Source organism: Rissa tridactyla, chromosome 18, assembly GCF_028500815.1.
Source record: "Rissa tridactyla isolate bRisTri1 chromosome 18, bRisTri1.patW.cur.20221130, whole genome shotgun sequence".
Classification (NCBI taxonomy): Eukaryota; Metazoa; Chordata; class Aves; order Charadriiformes; family Laridae; genus Rissa; species Rissa tridactyla.
Genome location: NC_071483.1, coordinates 5167892 through 5181243, shown reverse-complemented (window position 1 = coordinate 5181243; position 13352 = coordinate 5167892). Strand labels below are relative to the sequence as shown.

Sequence of the window (13352 nt, the reverse complement as noted above, 5' to 3'; positions counted from 1 at the left end):
AAACAAACGGCTGAGGGTTCGAATGGCAGGAGAAACTTAAGAGCAGTAGAGTCATCAGACATGAAATGACAGACCCGTGCCATGAGAATGCCGTGAAAAGGTTCTTTTGGGGCAGGGCGATTTGAACCTAGGCCAAAGCAATCCCTTTGTAGTGAGCAGAAAAAAGAAGAAAAAAAAAAAACCAAACAAAACAAAAGCAAACCACCAACACTCTTCTGCATATGGAAATACCACCATCAACACCACACTTCGGCTGTAAATCGCTTGGCTTCGCTTCTAACCTTTTCCTTCCTACACAGCCCCAAACTGACCTCTGAAATCCCATAGGAAGTAATGGAAATGTCTTAAATTCTTCACTATAAGAACAGTTTGCCCCGTGCCAAGCCCAGATTGCAAATATTTAAAGAACTCTCCCAGTTATAGCTGGTTTAAGTCGTTTTATAGGAGTCAATTGGAGATTGAGAATTATTTCAATAAGTCAGGATTTCTTGGTATTCGGCTGCTGGATATAGGAATAAGGAGAGGAATTATATTCATTTTAGGCATGCGTTTGTGGTCTCTAAGGCCGAAGCTGCTCCTTGCAAGCTGAAAGGCCACTTGGTGAGTGCTCGGATCCTGATGGACTTGGTCAGTGCAAATCGACTGGGTCACAGCGGAGAACGGTGCCAAACCCCTGCCCTCTGGCTGTTCAATGCGCACGCAGCTAGCGAGCGGCTCAGCAGTACACACTCTAGCATCTTAAGAGCATCTAGACAGCAGATTAAATCCAGCTCGAGTTCTCCATTAAAAAAAAAAAAAAAAAATCTTTTTTAAGGTGATCCAGTGCTCTGCAGGGCCCCACAGGATGCGCTGCTGGTAGGATTTGTTATAAAACAGGGCTCCCAATTTATACCAGTGCCAGTGAACACTGTGCCTAGAGCATTACTGGCACAACAATAAACTGCACAGAGCTCTCCTCTCCCTGAGGAGCTCCTCTACGTGAGGAATTCCCAATCTAAACAAAGGAATCATGCATCACACTGCCATTGGTGCTCCCTCCCCCAAAGCAAGCAGGATTTAAGGTGAAGAGAAATACTCAGGATTGCGCCAAGTTCTAGCAAAACAAAGAAATTAAGCTGGTCAAGCGAATCATTTATCCACCACCGCTCCAAGCAAGCTGGTTGTGTCTGTATTACGCATACATTTGTGCACACGCGAGAGGCATATTCGGTTTACGTGCCACGTTCACACACTTTGCGAGCAAGTGACGGTCTCCAGAGCAGCAGCAGCCATTTCACAAGAGCAAATAAGGTGGCAGGAGAGCAGGTGGCCCCGTTTTGCCAGCTACTGGCCCTCTGCCCTTGGCTTCTCTTCGGAGATTTACTGTCACCATCAGCAGCACTGATTCGCCTGATAGCAGGCGGCCACGCTGAGGTGTAAAGGAAATCTCCCTTTGACTTCACAAGCTTCCTTTAACTGCAAAACGTTGATCTAGAACAAAGATATCTCAGGTAAATGATTTACCTAGAAGGAAGGGGTGCTTCAGCATTTCTCCCGTGCTCACCCCTCGATTTAGCAGACGAAGCGTCAGGCACAGCAGAATTCACTGCCAGAAAAAGCCTGCGACAGGCTGAACTGCAAACTCAAAAGATTTTCATGAAGAACTAGAACACGCTGCGCTGCTTTGCTACGACACGCGCGCACGCAGTGAAGGCAACCTGGAACATCTACGCTCACCTGGCTCTGTATCAAGTATTTTACCAAAGATTAAATCTGGTCCAGCCCATCGTAGCGCTCTCCAAAACCAACAATCGATTCCTTGTTGAGCAAGTTATTGAAGGGCCAAGCAGCACCCTCCATAGTTAAAGAGAACTAAGTGATTTTGCTATTGTAATCCCACTTGGCATCATGGCAGCTAGCCTCAGGTTTTGATACATACAAGCTGCTTCTCCAATCCTTTTCTGTGGGGTTTTCTACTGGAGAGTTTTCCTTTCTTGGTTGTTTTAACAGCAGGAGTTGTGCCCTTTAAGGGCCACTGTTGCCAAACTAAAACCGTATGTTCTTTCCTGTGGGCTGAAGAATCCAGTTTTCGAGCCACTACATCTTTCTGGTACTGGGCTGGCTTACGCGGATGCCTTTTGGGGAGACAGGGAAGGCAGAGGGGACAGCTGGGCAACTAAGCCTGCACACGCAGGAATTCCCATCCCATCCGGAATCTGGTTAATTTATGCAAAAAGCTCCCACCATGGGTTTCATTGGTTTGAGTGAAGTCGATGTTCACTTGAGTCGGCGTCTTGCAGCACGGCAGACTAGCTCCAGGAAAAAAGAGGAATAAAATAGATGAAGAGGAGCATCAGCTCTCTCCAGGCTGCATGCCAGCGCAGGGAAGAACAGCTCCCTGGAAAGTCAGCTTCGTTCCAGGGCTTAGGGACAGCGTGTAAAGCACACTCCTGCCAAGATGCACCATTTAAAGATTAGAGGAGGTCAGCTTCAGATTGCAGGATCGAGTTTTCACACGGTGAATGTTTCTACATTGAGAGAGAAATACTTTTCCCCTTAAGTATGAGTAGGAAGTATTAAACATACAAGTGGCTGCACTTAAAGGATCTAGAAAGCGCTTAAAAACCCTGGAGAAGAGATTACAGGTGATGCTGTGAGTACAAGTAGTGCAGGCTCAGGAAAAGGCAGAATCAGCGTGTCATGAGCCTGAGCTCCAGAAACAGCCTGAGAAATGGACTGAACCATGGAAAGAACTGTCGCAAGAGAGACAGCCGGCCCAACAGCACGCCGACCTCCGTCGGGTCACGAGCCCTCCCTCATTTCAAGCACTTACCGTTTTTCATTCCCTAGCAGTCTTAGAGAAGACACAACTAAAAATAGAGGAGCGTGCTCACACAGGGCGCTCGACTCCCTGCCCCTCGTTAATAAATTCCAGGAGACGCTGCTGGAAACTTCTATGTTCGGGCAGCAGGAGGAAGTTCAAGCCCTTGCACCAGCCTCCTAAACCAAACACGGCCAGCCAGCTTGGCCAGAGACACAGCTGTCACTTCAGCGGGGGACAAGCTCAGCTATGCAGCCTTTGTTGAAATAAACCCAAAAATAACAGTTAGTGCCACCTAGGGACCAGCGCTAAGGCAGGGAGGCAGAAGAGCCGTGCCACAAACAAAGGATGTCAGTGGCTGATTTACTCCTTGCAGGGATGAGAAGTCAAACTGCAGCGAGGAGAGGCTCTGGTCTATTTAAATAACACCAGCTAGGTGGTTTTTGAGCTGCAGCTTCTCCCCAGAAAGGCACCAATTTAGGTGAAGCTCTCACCAAAGGCTGCTCAAGCGCAGATTTTACCCCATACCGTCAAGCTCCTCATTTGGGCAAAGAGCATCCTTTGGCTTCAAAATACTCCGAGCTCTTTGGTTCAGGGAAGGAAAGTTTCGAGATGAGGGCTTATTCGGGACCGATGTGTACCTAGCAGTAATTTAGAGCTAGGCATTTGGCAGAGAGCCCTCTAGTCCATACTAATACATCACTTGTGATCCAAAAGCTGGGCAGCGAATTCACCCCAAGCCGTGAACCCAGCACTAGATAACTGACAGCAGTTTGTTATTGCAGGTTAGACCCACACATCAGCGAGGGACAGCCGGTAAGACCTAACATTTATTTAATTAAGACATTAGCTACGGAGAACAAATGCAACTTCTAAAGAGAGCATGGGCTACCTTATTTCTTCCAGAAATACGAGTTGAAGCCCCGCATCACCTTGTTCAGTGCTGTTTCCCCTCCCTGCTCTCTCCTTGGACCTTGCAGGGTTTGTCTTAAGCTACTAACTGCTGGATCAGGCTCGTCACCCCGAGTCCTTTCTACAGATGATCCCACAACCTAATACAGCACAGCCGAAGTCTGCTGAGAGAGGCACTTCTGCAGGTGCGCGATGATTAATTGGTGCACATTTCCATATCACAAATATAAAAAAAAAAAAAGAAAAAAAGAAAAAAAGACTTTTAGCATGGTTGAAATGCAGTATATTAACCTTTGAAACTGGCAGTCATGGATACCAGCTTCAAAAAGATTGATATCAATAGGACAAAATCCCAGAGGATAGCATCACGTTGCTGCCAGTTTTTCCGGAGCTTTACAAAATAAGGCATTTTGAGGCTTTATTTAAGGTCATATTTTTCCATGCTCATTTTATAAAGAAAACCCAAAGCGGGTCAGATTTATAGGCAGAACTGAAGAACTGGAGGAGGGGAGGGAGGGGGGAAATCAGAAGTTGTAGAGGAAAGCGGTAGGCATGGATGGGGAGGCTGGGAGGAGAGGGCAGGAAGCATGCTTCGTCGGCACTGCTGCCATTGTCACAGTTAATTGCTGAGAGTCATCCTCTCTGAAACAGGTTTGTTACTGAAATAAATACTATAACTCTCTGTTAGTTCAGCGCCTTCTGCGGGTCCACTGAGGCTGCAAGTTAACACGGTGCACACGGTAAATCTTTCGAGCAAGAGACGCAGCAACAGCTTCGAGAGGCACGCTAGCCGGATCTCAGCCCTGCATTCAGCTTTCACCGCAGACCGCATCAGAAAGAAGCTAATAATCGTTAAGCTGCCATCTTTTATTTCTAATTATTTGTCCCCACAGCAGGGTTCCTCCAACCATCAAGCAAAAGGGAAGCAAGTCTCAAAGGAGTAACTGTTTTGAAGAGGGCTTGCAGCTGCCACCACATGAATGGCTCTCCAAGAACAGTAGCAACTGCTACAAACTGCCCGCAGAGCTAGGAGGAAAGCATCCCTCTTCAGCCTGTTTTTCAATGTTGGTTTTTAGGTCAACTAAAACAGCTTTTCTTATGCAACAAGAGACGCAGAAAGCTCACTCGCTTTTGAGCTTTTGCTTTCATTTAATTAGATGGTAATTCAGAAGGCAGCACTGCTATTTTAAACACCACAATGAGAACTATTTCACTGCCTTACAAAGCGCTAAAGCGAAACCACTGAGCTAAGCCAGCCCTAGAACTTGACACCGCATCGGATCCTGATGGTCTCTTCTGAAGGGGTGGGACAAGCGAAAGAGCTACCCTGCTACCACACTTCCAGGAGAGGGTCAAAGCAGAAAATCTCACTGAAAGGCAGAAAAGCAGGAGAATTTATTTGTTCTTCCTCTTTGAGCTACATGTGAATAAGAACTAGGGTGAGACCTGAGTTCACAACACAACTGCTGTCTAACGCCTTCACGAAACAATGCCCTTCTCCAGGAGACCCATGAATTAAAAGACAGAAAGAAACAATTTCACTTACAGGTAAACTTTAAGATCACAACACGCAGCTCCCAGGGTCACCAATGCCAACATATGGACAGACACAGCCCAGCAGCCGCCCATTAACACACACACACTGCATTTTCCACCTCCTTTGCCACAAACATAGCTCGGAACATTTTTGGGGAGGAACATACCTCCCAACATTCTTGACAGGCTTCAAATAATGGCAACATATGTGAATCTTAGCTTGAAGGTCAAGAGCACGACCCCAAACGTCGCACACTCCTCTTGCAACTTCAGCATTTTTCTGCAGGGTTTCTGCCCGCCAGCTTCTCGCAGCACACCCCTTCATGGAAGCTGCTGGTGTGTTACTTTTAGGACCGATGCCCGACACTTTTATCAGGCCAGGAGAAGAGATTCACTTACTACAGCTCCTATGCATTTTATGTTTACCTAAGAGATAAGCCAAGCTTAAAGATGGAAAGGCAACCTGAGCCTGCCGATTTCTCTGCGGAGTGAAGGTCAGGGCTGTCCCTGATCCAGTGAAACTGTACCACACAACCTTTATCTTTGCCATCGCTAACAAGGTACCACTTAGCCTTCTTGTTTGCTCACCAAGATTAATACCAAGTATTCAGCAAGCAGCAAACGTCATCTTGCATCAGGGTCAAAACGCCAAAAGCCGATACATAAGCAGGACCGTTGAAATGCAATTCTCTACTCTCTGTGCAGTGCACAAAAGACAACAGATCGCTCACCCAGACAAGAGTCGCGGGGAGACTGCTCTGGGGAGAGCAAACCAGGGGTTTGGTTCAGGTTGCCAGCTTTCCCCAAGGAAGAAATCCACCCTTGACCAGAGACTTTGTTCAGCCTTGAGAAAAGAAGGCTTAGGGGAGACCTTACCACCACATTCCAGTAGGCTAAAAAGAAGATGGAGACTCCCTTTTTACGAGGAGTCACGTGGAGAAGATGAGGGGTGACGGATACAAGTTACTCCTGGGGAGATTCCACTTGGACACAAGAGGAAAATGTTACACAATGAGAAAAATCAGCCATTGGAATAATCTCCCCAGGGAAGTGGTGGATTCCACAACATGGGACATGTTTAAGATTCAGCTGGGCAGGGTGCTAGGCCATCTTTGTCTAGACTGTGCTTTTGCCAGGAAAGGTTAGACCAGACAATCCTTGAGGTCCCTTCCAACCTGGTACTCTGTGATTCTATGGCTTGTCACGCAGCGATAACCAGAAGGATGACTGTGTCCTGAAGGAAGAAGACCCTGATGATGCTCACCTGGTCCGGGACACCCTGGCACAGCTACAGCCACTGCGCTGGTAGAGACATACCTCTTGTTAACCCGTTCCGACAGTCACGTGAGTGAGCACTTGCATTTTGCTCTAAACACGACCTCCCAGCCTGGATTAAAAGAAGCATGGCCAGCAGGTCCAGGGAGGTGATTCTCCCCCTCTGCTCTGCGCTGGTGAGACCCCACCTGGAGTCCTGCATCCAGCTCTGGAGCCCTCAGCACAAGGAGGACACAGAGCTGTTGGAACAGGTCCAACGGAGGGCCACAAAGGTGATCGGAGGGCTGGAACCCCTCTGCTGTGGGGACAGGCTGAGAGAGTTGGGAGGGCTCAGCCTGGAGAGGAGAAGGCTCTGGGGAGACCTTAGAGCCCCTTCCAGTCCCTAAAGGGGCTCCGGGAAAGCTGGGGAGGGACTCTGGAGCAGGGAGGGGAGCCATGGGACGAGGGGGAAGGGTTTTACACTGAAAGGGGGGAGATTGAGATGAGATATTGGGAAGAAATTCTTGGCTGTGAGGGTGGTGAGCCCCTGGCCCAGGTTGCCCAGAGAAGCTGTGGCTGCCCCATCCCTGGAGGGGTTCAAGGCCAGGTTGGACGGGGCTTGGAGCAACCTGGGCTGGTGGGAGGTGTCCCTGCCCAGGGCAGGGGGTGGCACTGGGTGGGCTTTAAGGTCCCTTCCAACCCAAACCATTCTGTGATTCTATGATTTCTTGCAGTTACACCTTCTGTGTGGAGGAGGTTTATTCTGCATTCAAATGACTGCTGGGTGGTTGGTGGGGATGGGAGCTCAGCACCTCTGATCAAGGCAGGTTCTCTAGTTAATTAATGATCCTTCTTTTAGAGACCCGGTAGCAAAGAACAGCTCATTCAGAACAAGAGACAGCTGCTCAGCTTCCAAATATAGTGCTTCACTTACTTCTGTGTAAGAACAACAGGTTTATGCTTGGATTTGATTCATCCCTCCTGCCCTCCCCTGTGAGGCATCGTATAATAATGCTGAGTTTAAGAATAAAGCAATCTGCTCCCAGCACCTTCCTCTGCTTTTCCCTTCAAGTCTTTCATCAGTGACTGGCAGTACATTGAGCGCTCGGGCACAGAGCGGAGCTGCTCGGAACACACTCAGTCCTTTCCATTACTGGGAGAGGAGAAGATATTACTGGGGAGGGGGTGCAGATGGACAGCAAAGGGGAAAGCTCAGCAAGAAGATACCCTGGTCTAGCAGGAAGGGTCCCTGCCCATGGCAAGGGGTTGGAACTAGATGATCTTGAAGGTCCCTTCCAACCTAAGCCATTCTATGATACTTCAAATTAAAAAGAAAAAGTCAATTAAAAACTTCTGACGTTTCCAGAGACAGCAACCTCAATGCAAAGGCTCGGCTGCATCCAGAGAACCAGCTTTACCAAGCAGAGACCCCTTTCCTTTCCTCCACCCTGAGCGCACACACCTCATTTTGAGGAGCTCTAATACACAAACAGCAGCTCGCAGCCAGGCTCGGGGACAGGCACCGAGCCTCTGCGGGGAAACCACGAGAATCCACCCCACCAGGACGATTCTCCCCCCGTGCAAAGCAGGATCTCTGAGAACACAAGCTGGAAACATCCGCGCCTGCTGCGCTTCTCCGAGCTCGACACGCATTTCCCCTCCTCTGCTGCCGGCAGGGCCTGGGGCTCCTCTCCGTGCCCTGCAAACCCCGCACACCTGCGGGTTTGCAGAGGGGAAGCCAGCGCCGCGCTGCGCGCCGGCCTCCAGAGAGTCCCTTACACAACCACAGCACTGATTTACCATCACCAGCTGTCAGGAGGCATCTGGGGAGAAGCAGGGAGTATTGCTTTCCACCACCAAAACCATTTTCACTTCCATTTGCTCACTTGCTGGCACTTAGTGTGCTCTTATCACCAGGTCAGCGCTCCCAAGAAAAACTACCGCTGTGGGCTTTTCCATGTTATAAACTTGGCCTGGAAATTGCTATATGAAATGCTTTTCAATATCCAAAATATTCACGCACACACAAGATAAATCCCACTGTCTGATAACAATCGATACTCCAGAGTTTAAGACAGAATAAACAGGTCAGTTCATTATTTAAGTCCAAACGATTGGTTTCAGCTATTTCCCCTCGCGGATCTAACGAAGCAGGTACTTACCCAGAGATGAGACAGCCGGGCAAACCATGCAGGCGAGGCACCAAAATCCATCACGGGGCAGTGTAGAGAAGAGAAAAGAGAAGAGACACTGGTTAATACGCAGTTCCAGCTAAATGTGAAAAACCCCACCAGAAAAATCCCTCGAGCCACAAAGCCAAGTGCTCACACTTGTGTTTTACGCGAGCGCTGCTAGCGGAGTTCGTGTAAGCGAACTTCAGCGTCTGACTCTTCCCCGAACTGAAGATGGAACCGGACGCTCATGTTGAGCCACTTCTTAGAAATGTAAACACCGAGTGGGGAAGGAGGAAAAAAAAAAAAAAAAAAAACACCAAAAAAAAAAAAAAAACATTAACCCAACATTACTTAACGCTGATAATACAGCGAGCGGTGACGCAGGCGTCCTGTGCCTGCCAGCCTCCGGCGAGGACAACCTCTGGGGCACCGACACGGCACGGGTCAGACACGGCAGAGCCGGGCTGGAGAAGCGGCGAGCGCGGTGCGGGGAGGCTGCAGACTGGCCCCAGGCACTTCTGCGTCCGTCCGGCTCCTCCAGCCTTACAAAACTTATCGTGCAAAGTTCTGCAGGGGATGGACACAGCCCAGCGCCTCCAGCCCCAGCTCCACAGGGCTCCAACTGAGCCCTCTAGCGGGCTTTAAAACCTGAACAAAACACCCATGGACTTAATTTAATTAACACTCTGCCAGAGGCCTCTAAACCCTAATCCTCTCAACAAAAGGATCATTAACTAAATGAAGAGATTCAAGAGAGCAGCGGTGCTCTCAGCCGCTGCAAGGCCGGCTGCCTGCTCCAGTGGGCACACGCCGGGGCATGAGGAGGGTCCCGAAATCCAGCCAGATCCTCGGCTCACGCCGCAGCCCCACCGAGGGTCGAGAGACCCTCGACACGAGCGTGCAGTCAAGCGCTCACGGCACACAGAAGTCTCGCACGGTGCCGGACTCCTCTACAGCCCTGTCTGCCATGCCAGAGAGACGGGCACAAGCCCGCACCCATCCTTTGGGATGCACCACAACGCTGACAATCCCAGGGCTGTCATCTCCCGTGAGACCAAAACCCCGAACGGCTGAAGCAGGAGAGGATTTAGCTGGAGAGCTGGTTGTTTTTAAGTGTTATCATCTGCTGATGTCAAGAGCCTGGCAAGAAGGTGAAAGAGAGCTCTCCTTTCAAGAGGCGGCCTTGGTCCTTCAACCGAGGGCTGGAAAAACATCTCCATCTCGCCAGCCCTGCCAGCATGAGCAGCATGAAGGGTTTTCCTTACTCAAGAGAGTGGGGTGTATGTTGGCAGATGAATTTACAGCACGCAGGGTGCAGTCCTTTAAGGTACGATCAAGGAAAAGCCTTTAAAGTCAAAGGTTCCTCCCAGCCTACGAGATTTACCCCCATGAGACAGGGATGGAGATGCGGATGCGGGTTTGCCCTTTGCTCTCTTGGAAAGCCACCCCCAGCTCCTGAGCCACACGGAGGATCCAGAGCAGCTGCAAGGAGTACGTCCACGAGACTACTCATTAGTATGGTGAACAGGAGCAGAAGAGAGCTTAATTACAGGGCAGGGATCGTTCCCTCTGGGTTCGGATGTCGGCAGCAGCCTTGGCGGGGCCGTGCTGCCCCACGGGACAGGCGTTCCTCGCCAGAGCCCACAGCAAGCGCCGCCTTCGCCCCTGCCATGTGCCACGTGTGGTCAGCGGGATCCTGGTTGGGGCTCTGCAATGAGCTGCCGAGCCTCAGCTCGCCAACGTTGAGAACCCAAAGCAAGGAAGACTTCAGGCGTTGCTTGCAAAAAAGCTTCTCTCGCTCAGCAGCAGCCTGCACAGGTCTCTCTGGAGATGCTACTGCAGCCCACCTATAGGTACTGGTCCCCTGCTTCTGGTATGTGAGCACCCCAGTCTCAGCAGCAGCTTCTGAAGCTCAAATCTGAGCTCCAGCCATGGCGTTCACCAGGGCAGAGACTGCAATAGCTGCTGGTGGGGCAGGCACATACCCCAGAGGCTGCCGCAACATGGGGCTGGGCTTTTAGGGTGGCCAGGAGATGCTTTAGCACACTGCCTCTCCCCAGGCCAACGCAGCCTTCCCTGGAGGGACCTCAGCCCTCCGAGGTGCCACCAAGCCCATCGCAGCCTTCCCTGGAGGGACCTCAGCCCTGCGAGGTGCCACCAAATCCACCGCAGACTTCCCTGGAAGGACCTCAGCCCTCCGAGGTGCCACCAAGCCCATCGCAGCCTTCCCTGGAGGGACCTCAGCTCTCCGAGGTGCCACCAAGCCCATCGCAGCCTTCCCTGGAGGGACCTCAGCTCTCCGAGGTGCCACCAAGCCCATCGCAGCCTTCCCTGGAGGGACCTCAGCCCTCCGAGGTGCCACCAAATCCACCGCAGCCTTCCCTGGAAGGACCTCAGCCCTCCGAGGTGCCACCAAGCCCATCGCAGCCTTCCCTGGAGGGACCTCAGCTCTCCGAGGTGCCACCAAGCCCATCGCAGCCTTCCCTGGAGGGACCTCAGCCCTCCAAAGTGCCACCAAGCCCATCGCAGCCTTCCCTGGAGGGACCTCAGCCCTGCGAGGTGCCACCAAATCCACCACAGCCTTCCCTGGAAGGACCTCAGCCCTCTGAGGTGCCACCAAGCCCATCGCAGACCCTCTGTGTTGGGGTTTCTATGCTGGAAAGCTTTCACAGAGGTCCCCATTTTCAGCAAATGCCTTTTGCCCCTTCCCTCTCCTTGCAGCTTTTCAGGACGTGTCTCCAGCATAGAGCTGACGTGTCGTCGAGCCTCCTTGCCCGAAGATGCAGGAACAACTGTTCCCGGAGCTAATGAGGCTGTCCTGCTTTGACCCAGGGCAGTTTTCAGCAGACACAGAATAAGCAGTCCTCTCCCCGTTCACCTCCTGGAATAAATCCCAAGAGTTCCTGTCTCCCCAGCCCAGGCAAGAACACAGATGGTCGCGGAGATTAAAACGTACAGAGAATTAACCGCCCCGTGCAAATGAGCTTCTTCATCCAGCCCAGCGCTGCCAGGTGGTTTGAGGTAGGGCGCTTGGATGCGATCAGCACGGTTTGCTGAGCTCCGATAACAGCCTCGTATCGACCAGAACGGGGTGGGGGGGGGCCAGAAAGCCAAGAAGTTTGAAGGCAGTTTGTAGGGGGAGGCAAGACACAAACTGCCGGAGCCAGGCAGCTGCCGCAACCACATCTGCCTCCTCCTGCAGCAGTCGGAAAAAAATAGTGACATCAGGAAAAAGCCTGGCCACCAGCACAGATCAATTCCGCGCTTGGATATCTTGCGTTTTCCCACCGAAAGGCAGCTCGGATGGATCAAACAGCGCCGCAACCCCAGCACGAGCCATCTGCAACTCCAGGCGCTGCCCCGACACCTCCGAGCGCTGCTCACAAGGCACCGGGCACCCGTGGGCTGGCAGCGGGCAGCGAGGGACACCCACACCGGCCCCCGCTGCCTTTCCGAGAAGGCTGAAGTCTTGGCACCCGGCTGAGGTGCAGGATCCGACACAGCACAGCACACCGGGAAGGATCGGACCGTCACGTGGGGATGAGCGACCTTCCTGAGAAAGGCCGGGCCTTACGGGCAGTTCATGTCAGAGAACTGCACCCCGAGCATGTCAGCATCACCTAAGTGTAGGTTTAAACTTTCCTTTATTTTTACTGAAAAATGGGGGGAAACTCCAAAAAGAGTGGACTTCTCTAGCTCAGTCACATCTCAGCTGCCAGTTGGTATTTTTAAGGGACAGGTTTCAAGCCATGCGACAATACGGACGACCACATTTGCTATTAAAAACCTCCACTCCGCATCCCAGGAAATCCCCGCGCGGCGCTGACCCCATCTGCCAGCCCGCGGGCAGGCTCCTCGCAGCCGCAGATTGGCCGGGGCCGATCCCCCCCACACGGGAGAGGTTCACCTCCACGTCAGACACAGGCGTTCCCCAGCGCAACATCAACGCAGACGGAGAAAGTCACGTTACAGCCCAACGTGGCTCCGGGCCGGGCCGCCATCTGTCCCCCATCGCTCCCAGGCTGAGCGCTGGAGCTCGCGCAGACGCAGGGAGGCGACTCGGTGCCGTTCCTGTTTGATACAGACCCTCAACGCAGAGAAGGAGCCTCCCTCGAGTTTTGGAGTGCCCACAAACAGCTTATCCCATCTCCGAGGGTTTTTGGAGAGCGGATAGAGAAATACAAGCCCTTTAAAGGCTGGTGCTGTCTGGCAAGCGGCTAAACCATCAGGGGACGGCAACCACACAGGGATCATCAGCTCGCGGAGGTCACGTACAGCATGAGAAATGCTGTAATGCATCAGCTGCGTTAACGCCCCAGCTACGGTGATGCTTCAAGGCATCAGTCCCCCATGTCCCCCTCCCCGGGCTCCCACCCAGGCCAAGCAGAGCTTGGGCACCGACCCCGGCTTCTCCAGGCTGGAAGCGAGCTTGGAGCTTCCCAGCGTCTCCCGCCCCGTCGCTGGGATGCGCTGGCTTGTCTGCAGCACCGACAAGATTGCTTCAACGCCGGCGCTCGGTCATTCCGAAGGCTCCCGGCACACGTCACGCCTCGCACCCCCTTGTTCAAATCCAGCTCAGGTCAAGCGTGGCCAGATGTAATTACCTACATGAAAGGAGCTCGAAGAGCCTCGAATAAGAGGATGTATTTGTGCCGTCGGGCCGGGCTTCCTCCTCC

General features: G+C 52.0%; 1 protein-coding gene across 5 annotated transcripts in view; it reads right to left on the bottom strand.

Annotated features, from left to right (window-relative positions):
- Window positions 1-13352, bottom strand: part of EPB41 (erythrocyte membrane protein band 4.1) — a 96672-nt gene that overhangs the window by 77998 nt on the left and 5322 nt on the right. The window contains exons 1-2 of one of the 5 annotated variants that reach the window (XM_054223710.1): window positions 8831-8937; window positions 8526-8659 (exon numbers count right to left, since the gene is read on the bottom strand). The exons of 1 other annotated variant lie outside the window; for it this stretch is intronic. The gene's annotated coding sequence lies outside the window, so the exon portion shown is untranslated. 3 more of the 5 variants (XM_054223713.1, XM_054223711.1, XM_054223716.1) reach the window with 3 other exon arrangements.